General features: G+C 59.7%; 1 non-coding gene across 1 annotated transcript; it reads left to right on the top strand.

The window, feature by feature from the left end:
* The first annotated feature begins 7,930 nt into the window (after positions 1-7,930).
* TRNAP-AGG (transfer RNA proline (anticodon AGG)) lies at positions 7,931-8,002 on the top strand. Its single transcript has one exon. It is a non-coding gene; the product is annotated as a tRNA-Pro (tRNA).
* The last annotated feature ends 1,437 nt before the right edge of the window (positions 8,003-9,439 follow it).

The raw sequence follows: 9,439 nt of genomic DNA, 5'->3' as shown, positions 1-9,439 counted from the left end.
AGCTGAGAAAATTTGACTTCCAGATGTTTTTAGCGGTGAGCCCTTGGCCGTGTTGTCATTCACAAGGCATCATATTACTTCCCACACACATCTGGCAGCTGGATGTTCCCCAGAGGCCCTTCCCTGGCTCCCTCAACAACCTTGTGATAACAATTTATGGCCTGCCCTATGCTGGGATTTTCACCCCTGCTGAAGGGGCCACGATGGCAAACCCCCGTTGTAGCCGTGATTTGCACAGCCCCGGTTCAGCCCCCTGGCAAAATGGTGAGGCTATGGCCCTGAGTCACTGCAAAGAAGGGCTCCATCTTCAGCCTCTAAACCGGGCCGGTTCCAGGACCCCCGGCTCCCCACCAGAGCCAGTCAGTTGTGGGGGGCAGCTGGGGCGACCTTTTATGTGAAGGGGAATGTCGCTGTTTTCCTGTGCGTTCAGTCTTTAGTCCCAGCGGGAGGGCTGCGAGAAGGCCATGCTGGCCCAGATCTGCGTCTGGGGGAGGAAGGTGCCTTTCCAAAGGCCTGGGGCCCAGCTCCCTGCTGTCTGGCAGCCTGTGAGGTTGGCACTGAGCAGCAATGGGTGCACACTCCCCTGTCCATCGCGCTGGGCGCCCACAGCAGCACAGCCCGGTTCTGCTCACCCATGCAGCAGCTGTACGGCCCCCCGGGGAAACTGGGAGGTTACTTTTAGACCAGCGCTGCCCCGGGGATGGAGGCGGCGTTCAGTCGGGTCACTCCGACTTCTCCTGCTGTCCCGAGAACTTTCCCGCAGCCGCCCGGCACGACCCCTGTTCCTGGCCAGAGCTCAGGGCTAAGACCCCCTTGCAGAGAGGCGCAGGTCTGCGAGGGAGATGGGCTGTGTGGGTCTGCACCGCTGGCAGGCAGCTCCCCCTCTCAGCCTGGCGTCAGGACACCCACTTGCTCGCTGGGGACTTCATTGTCGCTCTCACTGCCCTTTGCGCCTAGGCCCGCGTCCTTACCCCAGCAGAGGAGCAGGAAGAGACTTGCCTAAGCGGCAGAGCCAGGACTAGAATCTGCGGCGCCTACGTCTGGGAGGCATGCCCGATGCCCGGTACTGCAGGGCAGACTAAGGCACCATCAGGCAGTGCGCTGTTTAGGCACAGTGGTGCAGCAGGATAGGCATAAGGAGGCGCGTGCCGCTGTCTTGGTGGATTCAGCAGACCTTAGTTCTAATTTGGCCTCTGTCACACTGCCCCCCGCAGCCCACTTTGCCCCCAGAGAATGGGACCTTACAGCTGTGTTGTGACGGGCAGGCCATGTTGCCTTCCTGCACTGGTTTGTTGGCCTGGCGGGCCCGGTTTAGGGGGTGGCTGGCCCTGGGCTCAGTCCTGAGCGGCAACTTAGCTTGGAATGAGATTTTAGCATCCCCCTCTAAGATCGTGGGCACCGGGGGGGGGCCACACTGAGATACTCAATCAGGGCACACGGCAAAGAATGGGGCAGAGGGTCCCCAGAACTGGTGGTTATTCTAACAATTAGATTCACCAAGCGAGCAACACAACAGCTTCTCCACTACCTTACTGGTTATCAACACAGCTCCCTTAAAGCAATCCAGCCCGGGCTCCCACCCAGACGGCCGCGTCAGATAAGGTGAGGATTATTTAAAATCTTATTCACCCTATATGAAGTTCTACCAGTCCCAGGAGATGGGACACATTAGCCACAGGTCAATGAATATTTCAGATCTTACCCCAATACAGGCTTCCAGCCAATTCTTATTAACTCAACTAAGATTTATTAAAAAAGAAAAGAGGGAGGGAATACGGGTTACAAGATGATGACACCTGCAGACCTGAGTACCATTTTTAGGTCAGTCTCATAGTAGAGATGGTGAGTTGCAAAAAGTTCTTTCAGAATCGGTTCCTTAGGTTATAATCAATGAGCAACCCACAGAGAGAGTTTGTTTAACTTCTCACATGAGAATTAGCAGGAGACCTCGGTCTTGAGCGTCCCCTGACCAAACTTACAGGCCTCCCGACAGCATCCTAACACAGCAGGCATTCCTTGAATGAAGAATAGGCACTGCACACCCTTGCTTTGCAGTGACAATCCCTATTCGCTAGGTCTACACAGGTAAACCGTTCATTAACACAAGGCAATTATTCATTCAGACGGTCGAGGCGTTCCATTCTGGCACAGACCATTCAAGTCAGATCATTTCCTGCAATATCTTGCAGCTTTGATTTTCAGATTAACCGAACCATCTGCAAGCGAAATGTAATGCAGCTAAGAGAGGGATGGGAATTAACATCCACCGGCTAATCTGGTTACATGGTTACAGCTAACAAGATCCAAGTAAACACAGGCAAATACAATTAGTGTTTGCCTCTAATTCTCTAACAACACAGGCTTGCATTGCAAAGCTCTGTCTGCCGAACATGGCGACAGGATCCCCCTGGGTCTCTAGTAAGGGAACTCAGGGCTGCTCAGAGGTTTTGGGGGGCCTGGGGCAAAATATAAAATGGCATCTCCCCCACCCTTCTGGAAACATTACCGCTGAGGGAGTACAGGATGGGGGGCTGGGGAACAAGCCTGCCCAGCACTCACCCCACAGCAGTGGCTCCTGTGTCCCGTGGGGCTGGGCCCAGCTCCCTGCTCTGGGCATAGTGCTTTGGTCTGTGGGATCACAGCACTTCTTGGGGCCGATATGGGGCCTGGGGCAAACTGTCCCTCCCCCCAGATGAAACCATCGGCCCCACTGCTGGGCCCGCAGCTCCAGCGGGGTGCAGCCCCAGGGAGCATGCGGCCAGCACCAGCAGGGACAGAGCAGGGGATCCCGAGAGGCTCCCCCACTCAGAAACCACCCCCAGGAGACAGGCTGCGAAGAGCTCTGCCCTTTTACAGGGAAGGAGCCCGGAGCCCCAACCCGGCTCCTCCCACCTCCGCCGACCAAGAGGCCACTTTTCAGCTCCTCCGCGATGTGTGATGCTGGCAGGCCAGGTGCCGGTTCATGCCACGGTGCCCAGCCCACAGGGGAACGCTGGCAAATCAGGCTGGCTCATAGTGATCAGGCAGGTGCTGAGTTACCAGGATGTGTCGAGCGTTTAGACTTTACCTCACCTCAGAGCAGAAGGGGGGAAGGGAACAAAAACCCCATAGCAAGGAGGAACTGGATCTCATTGCTGCTTGGACTCGGGGGAGCAAGGATTACTAAGCATAAGCCAAAGATCCCCAGTGCTTAGCCTGGGTTAGCCCTAAAGGACGTACAGCGCTTGCGTATGAGGGAAGCGTCTCTTTCTTTTTTGAAACTCATTTGTGTATCTGTGTTTCCCTGCTTTCTCCATATCAATGACTGTCTGGATCTCTTTATTTATAAATCTTTAGCTAGTTTATTATAGGATTGGCCACAGGTCTGAGATCGAAGTTGCAACTGACCTGGAGTAAGCAACTGGGCCTTCAGAACTGGCAGTAAAGTGACCATTGCTGTGATTCTTGGCGTAAGGGACCGTCTCTCAGAAAGGCAGGCTCGCCCGGCTGGGAAGATAGATCACCGTACCCACGGGGACAGGCCGAGGCTGTTACAGAGGCTGAGGCGGTTACACCTGATGACTGGCTGGCGATAGACCTCCCGGCTGATTTGGGGTGTGTGGCCGGTTCCTGCCAGTCTGCTCCGAGGCTGGCTCTCACGCTTTTGAGTCCCCGCAGGACAGCTTGATGTTCTCGCCTCCACCCCTAGGGGAGAGCAGCCTGGGCATCACAGCAGCACAGGGAGCTTAGTCCAAGGAAATGGCCGTCTGATGCCACTGACGCTTCCTCTGGCTGGGCACAGCCCCGCCTGTTACTGCTGCTGTTTATTCCTATTTCCTTTGCTGGTTTACGCCCTGTGCTTCCAGCACCGCCACGGCTCCAGGGACACGCCGCCCCCACTCGCCCCATTCCTAGAACGCAGCCAGGTTGCAGCTCTGAAAGACACCCAGCAAACCGGCCACTCCCGCGGCGTCTGTTGAAGCAGACAAGCCTCCTTCAGACCATTGCGAGGCAACGCCACTTCGTCCCCTGCCACGGCTCAGCCCGGGAGGAACCGTCCAAAGGAACAGAAATCAGAAACCCGCATTCCGCACGTCCGGCACCGACGCACGGCCCAGGCCTGCCAGCCGGGCACGGGCCGGGAGCGCCACACAAACGACAGCTGCCGTCGATCTGCCGCCGACAGCCCACAAATGCAGGAGAGGAGCCTCCGGTGAGACAACTGCAGCCATCTGCCAGTCGAACCCGGAGCCGCAGCTCACACCGAGTGGAGGCGGATTTACAGACCACCAGGCGGAAGGAGCTCGCCGGCGCCTCACGGGGAAAAGCACCTCAGCCGTGTCAGGCTGGGAGGTGCCAGGACATGCATAGACAAGGCTGCAGACGCAAAACCCCTCACTCGAGTCCCTAGGACTTTCCCGGGTCATTTTGGTCCAGCCCACGCAGCCGGTCACCCCCTGGACCTGATCTTTGGCCTACATATCAAGACAGGACATCCCAACCCAGCCACTGGCAGAGCAGACCATTGCTTGACGAGGGCAGTGGTCTGAGACCTCCCAGCGCCCCGGCACCAAGAAAGACCAGTGAGCCTGATTCATCCATGAAGACGCTTGGACTCCAGCAAATACCAGAGCCAGCTAAAAGACACCTGGACCCCTCCCATTGGACAAGAAGTTGAGGACCCGGTGACCCGCTGAGGCCCATTAGATTCCTTCCTCCCCATTGCCCACACAGGCCTCCTGGGTTTTTTGACCCCGAGCCGGATGCAGTGAGAGGGGTGGAAACTCAAGCACTGTCGCATGGGCCTGTGTGCCCACCCCCAACGGCCCTCCCCCGTGGTCCCAGGGAGCAGGACGGTCACTTCTCAAGCGGTTCTGGACACCCTAATGGAGACCCGACCCCAGACCTGGCCCTGCCTGGCCCTGCCTGCCTGGCTGGTGAAAGAGTCACGTGCAACTGGCCCCCTTCCCGAGCGAACCAGCCGGTCCTCATTCAGGGAGGGAATCCGTCCTCCATCCCTCACATGCGTCCTGGTCTGAGCCACGCTGAAAACACCCATCCTGGATCCGTCCGGCCAGGCCAGCTATCGCCCATGTCAGCCCCCCCGGTCCTGGGCCAGCTCAGAGAGAAACCAGCCACAGGCCGGCCGCAGGCTCATCTCACTGCAGCCAGCATTCGAGGCCCGGCACGATCTGGATTCAGACCAGGACACGGAACGGGAACGGCTTTCGTGGCACGGAGGCTGGTCTCCACCTGTCAGCGGATGGAGGCCACACGTCGGTTCTCAGCCGCCTGGGCTCTCTGCCGCGTTCCCCACCGCCGGCCCTGAGAGTCGGCTGTCTGCTGTCTCCAGGAGGTGGCCAGGTGCAGGGCAGTGCACGGAAATGGTTTGAGTCCTGCCTGGAGGGGCCCACCCATGAGCAGTGATGGGAAACGGCACCTCCCCCACTAGACCCTCACTTGTGGGGCTCCCCACGGCTCAGTTCTCTCTCCGGCCCTTTTCAAGCCCGCAGCGCTGTGGGTACAACGGAGGCTGGCAGAGTGTGAGTCTCACGTTGGGGAGCTGCTGCGGTGAGCTGCCGTACCCAACGGCGTCAGACAGAAACGTGAGACGGAGCTGGAAAGCCTGACCTGGTCTGAGGACCCCGCTCCAGGGCTGCGTGAAGACAGTGACGGGCAGACAAGCGCAGCACAGGGACTGCAGGTCAATGGACCAAAACTGGTGCGTGGGAAATTAGGCCGAATTGGTGGGCGAAATAATGAGCGGCCGGACCATTCTGCCCAGCACCCTGGTGGGGGCCCTTAAAGAGGCTTGCAAGTGAATTCCTCCTGTGCCCCCACGCCTGGGTACTCCAGAGGGGAGACGTACCCATCATTGCTCCACCAGCGAGAGTCTCAGCCGGATACAGGGGAGATCCTGCCCTGACTTCCCTCCCTCGCGTGTCCCTTTCCGTGCTCTGCTCTCCCTCTCCTTCGGCTTGTCACCTGACATCAGCTGCCCGGCAGCAGCACGGCTAAAGGAGGGGGCCGTCCAGCGATGCTCGGCCTGCGAAGGACCAGGGAAGGAGACTGGCCTGGCCAGACCAACCAGATGATGTCCCTGACTGGGGCGGCGAGCTGGCTTGAAGAGCAAGAGCTGCCAGCCCTGGGCCTGTGTCCGGGACTGACCAGTCGCCCGCCCCCGCTGTCCTAAAACCCCCACCTGAGCTGTATCTTCCCCGTCTAGCCTGGCTCTGCTCCCCCTTGTGCTGAAAGCAGGACGGAGGCGACTGTCCTTCCCAGCTCAGAACTGAACGCAGTCCTACCCCTCTCGCCGCCGCCAGGCCTGTCTGGCCGAGTGGGAGACGCTCACCGTCGCCGGTGAGAAAAGTAGCTCTTGGTTACGTTTGTTTTGCGTTGTCGCTCGACGGCCGTTTCGAGTCTTTTCAACTTGTTTTGATTTTCCCCCCGATCCCCTTTGGTGTTTGAATTTCTAGCCTTTGGCAGGAGTCGTGCAGTGGGTCTGCCCCGGCCCCCAGCCGGCTGACGTCCCTGTGTACCAGACCCCACAGTGCGTTTCGCAGCGCTGAATGTGAGACAGTTGCAGGGCCATGCAAACACCTTGTGACTCTTCGGGCCCATCTATTCCTTCTAAATTAAGCCAGCAGCAACACAGGCTCCGGTGGGCACATCCCACCCGTCCTCTGCTCCCTGCACCGGCTTCCTGTAGAATTTCACATCAGGTTTCGGGTCTCAGTCTTTATCGTCAAAGCACTGGATGGCCTGGGCCCAAGGTACCTAAAAGACCATCTATAGATCCTGGAGGAAAACCACAGTCGACAACTTCGCTCCTCAGGCCCCAGGGAGCTCTCAACAACACAAGCAAAGCTGCGGGGGAGACAGAACCATCTCAGGGGACGTCCCAGACTGTGGAACGAAGTCCCCGCAAGAACTACGGGCCACCACAGGCCTCAGCCCTTCCACAGCGGGGACATTTCTTTGACCGTCCCTTCTCTACCATCAACACAGAGCAATAGGTGTCGCTAACAAAACCCTACCAAAACAAGACGTGCCCGTCCACATGCGACTCCCTCTGGGGAGGCGCTGAGGGAAGAAATAACGTGCGACCAATGTCTAGTCAGAGAGGTTCCGTTCCCCCGGAGTCTGTGTAAGTAGCACAAGACTATCGGTGCAATAAGCATGTCCTGTCCTTCCCCCCCCCACACTGGATTAAAAAGGCCGTGGTGATAATTGTAGTGGGTGACAACAGGCGGTTTGGCAGCTATTCCTGGCACCCGAACGACACCAGAGGGGATAAAAGCAGTGGGGCCCAGCGGGCTGAAAGGCGGATGGAGCCGAGGATGCGCCGAAAGGGACTTAACATTGTGGCGGTCCAGTTGAATGTTCACATTCTCCGCGTAAGTTTGTTTCAAATTATTCTGGACCCTTTTCGTTGTCCAGAGCGGAGAGAGAGGAAGCAGAAATCCGTAAGTTGGCCGTAGGCGGGTTGGGCCTGAGGAAGAGCTCTGGGGAAGCCCGAAAGCGTCTCTCTCTTGCCGCCGGGAGTTGGTCCAATACAAGCTATTACCTCGTCTGGCTACGTTGGCCGGGGCTGTGTCGTCACGTTACAGGCTGCGGGTCTGACGGGGGGAGATTGCCCTACTCTGCTCGGCTGGACGCAGGGAGGTCACATGCACACGACTGCGGGTGGGAAGAAAGGGGAGGGAGACGCAGGGCTGGCGGCAGGAAAAGCGTCGCAGAGAAGCCTGGCTCGGCGGGTGCAGTAACATGCCATGCACGGCTCAGGTGTCAGGCCTGCATCGGCGGCTGGCAGCTCCTTTCCCTGCTGCAGACTCTCCAGGCAGGCAGGGGGGAGGATGCAGCCACTGGCTCAATTTATTACCCAGCTGTAATCTGAGCACTGGCCTGCAGCTGTGTTGAGTGGCCCCCTAGGGTCACAGTTGGCCCAGCTGGCTCGTTGGTCTAGGGGTATGATTCTCGCTTAGGGTGCGAGAGGTCCCGGGTTCAAATCCCGGACGAGCCCAGTGTTTTGCTGGGGGGAGGCACACGGAGCTGCCTGGGCTGGGGTGAACGGGTCGTCGAAGGACTGGCTGAGACAGCCCCACATCAATGCAGAGTCTGGAAAGACAAGGCCCCGAAGGCTGAGTGGTTAACGCCTGTCCTATAATTCCCGCAGATGCAACGGGGGAGCTCAGAATAGATTCCCCGGGCGGGGGCGCCGAGACTGTCGTCACCTTCACCTGTCCGCGTTGAGCTGCGGGCTCCCCGCTGAACCCTGCCTTGTCTGGAAAAGGCCGCCTGGCGTCACGGCGAACGCTCGCTGAGGTGCCGCGGGCCCCGCAGAGCGGGAGCATCTCAGACCAGGCACCTGTCTCCATGGGCCTCGCTGGGGGCAGAGCTCACGGCGTGAAACGGGGCGGGGCGGGGGGAGGCTGGAGCCTAGGGGCTCGGTCTTGGAGGCGCGGAGGCCCCGTGACCGTTCCGAAGGACCCTCGGGAGTCAGGTCCGCTGGGCTGTTTAACAGCTGGAGGATCTGTGATGGTCCCGTTATTATAGTCCAGTCACACCGACGGACCCCAGCCGAGATCGGGCCCCCGCACTGGCAGGCCTGCCCCCTGCTCCTCCACGCAGACGCCGACAAAGGACACAAGCCTCCGCGTGCCCATTTTACAGATGGGGAGGAGCAATGGCGAGACGCTCCCAAATCCTAGCCTGGTGGCATAGCCACCGGCCCAGCCCAGCTTTCGACCTGCTGCCCTCTGGAAGGATTGCTCCGCGGGAGATCCTCGCAGCTCCTTCCCCGCCGGCCAACCATGCGTGGCCTAGGCCTTCCACTGCCGCGCTCGTGCCCTCGTCGTTCCTGGCGGGGGCCGTCGGCGCGAACGTCATGCCAGCAACGTGGCGTGAGCCGACCGACCAGACGTGCGTTCCTGGTAAGGGGAAAGGCCTTGAGGCCCTGAGGCTGGTCCCGTCAAACCAGCCGTTTGCAGGGCGGCCGTGTTGGTGTGACTTGCCCTCCGGGAGCCCGCAGCCTTCCTCATCCCAGTGCCCATCCCGCAAGATTCCCCCGTCCTCCGGCTGCCCCGGCCCACAGCCTCCGGGCCGGTGGGGAGGGAGGTTGCGGTGCCGGAGGATGCGCTCTGGCTACCCGGGGAAACGGGAGGAGCTGTGCTTTGTGCCGCGCCTACCCCGCCCCATGGAGACCCCAGCCTGCAGGCCTGGCACGGACTGACCTCCTCTGAGGCTGGGTGACGGGGGGAGCCCTGGAGCCGGCCCGGCGCCCGGTCAGCCCTGCCTCCAGGTGGGACCGAGATTCCTGTTTCCCCGCCCCATCCCGGGGAGAAGATGGGGCGTGGCGCGAGCTCGGGCCAGCGGTGGGGAGCTGCCCGGCGGAGGGGCCCCCTCCCAGGAAGGATGAGCAGGTGAAATCAGCTTAATGAGAGGAGATTGGCTTGGCCCC

The sequence above is a fragment of the Emydura macquarii genome, unplaced genomic scaffold, assembly GCF_026122565.2.
Source record: "Emydura macquarii macquarii isolate MOO-44397 ecotype Brisbane River unplaced genomic scaffold, CSIRO-AGI_Emac_v2 contig_3470, whole genome shotgun sequence".
Lineage (NCBI taxonomy): Eukaryota > Metazoa > Chordata > Testudines > Chelidae > Emydura > Emydura macquarii.
This window is presented reverse-complemented; position numbering and strand designations above follow the sequence as displayed.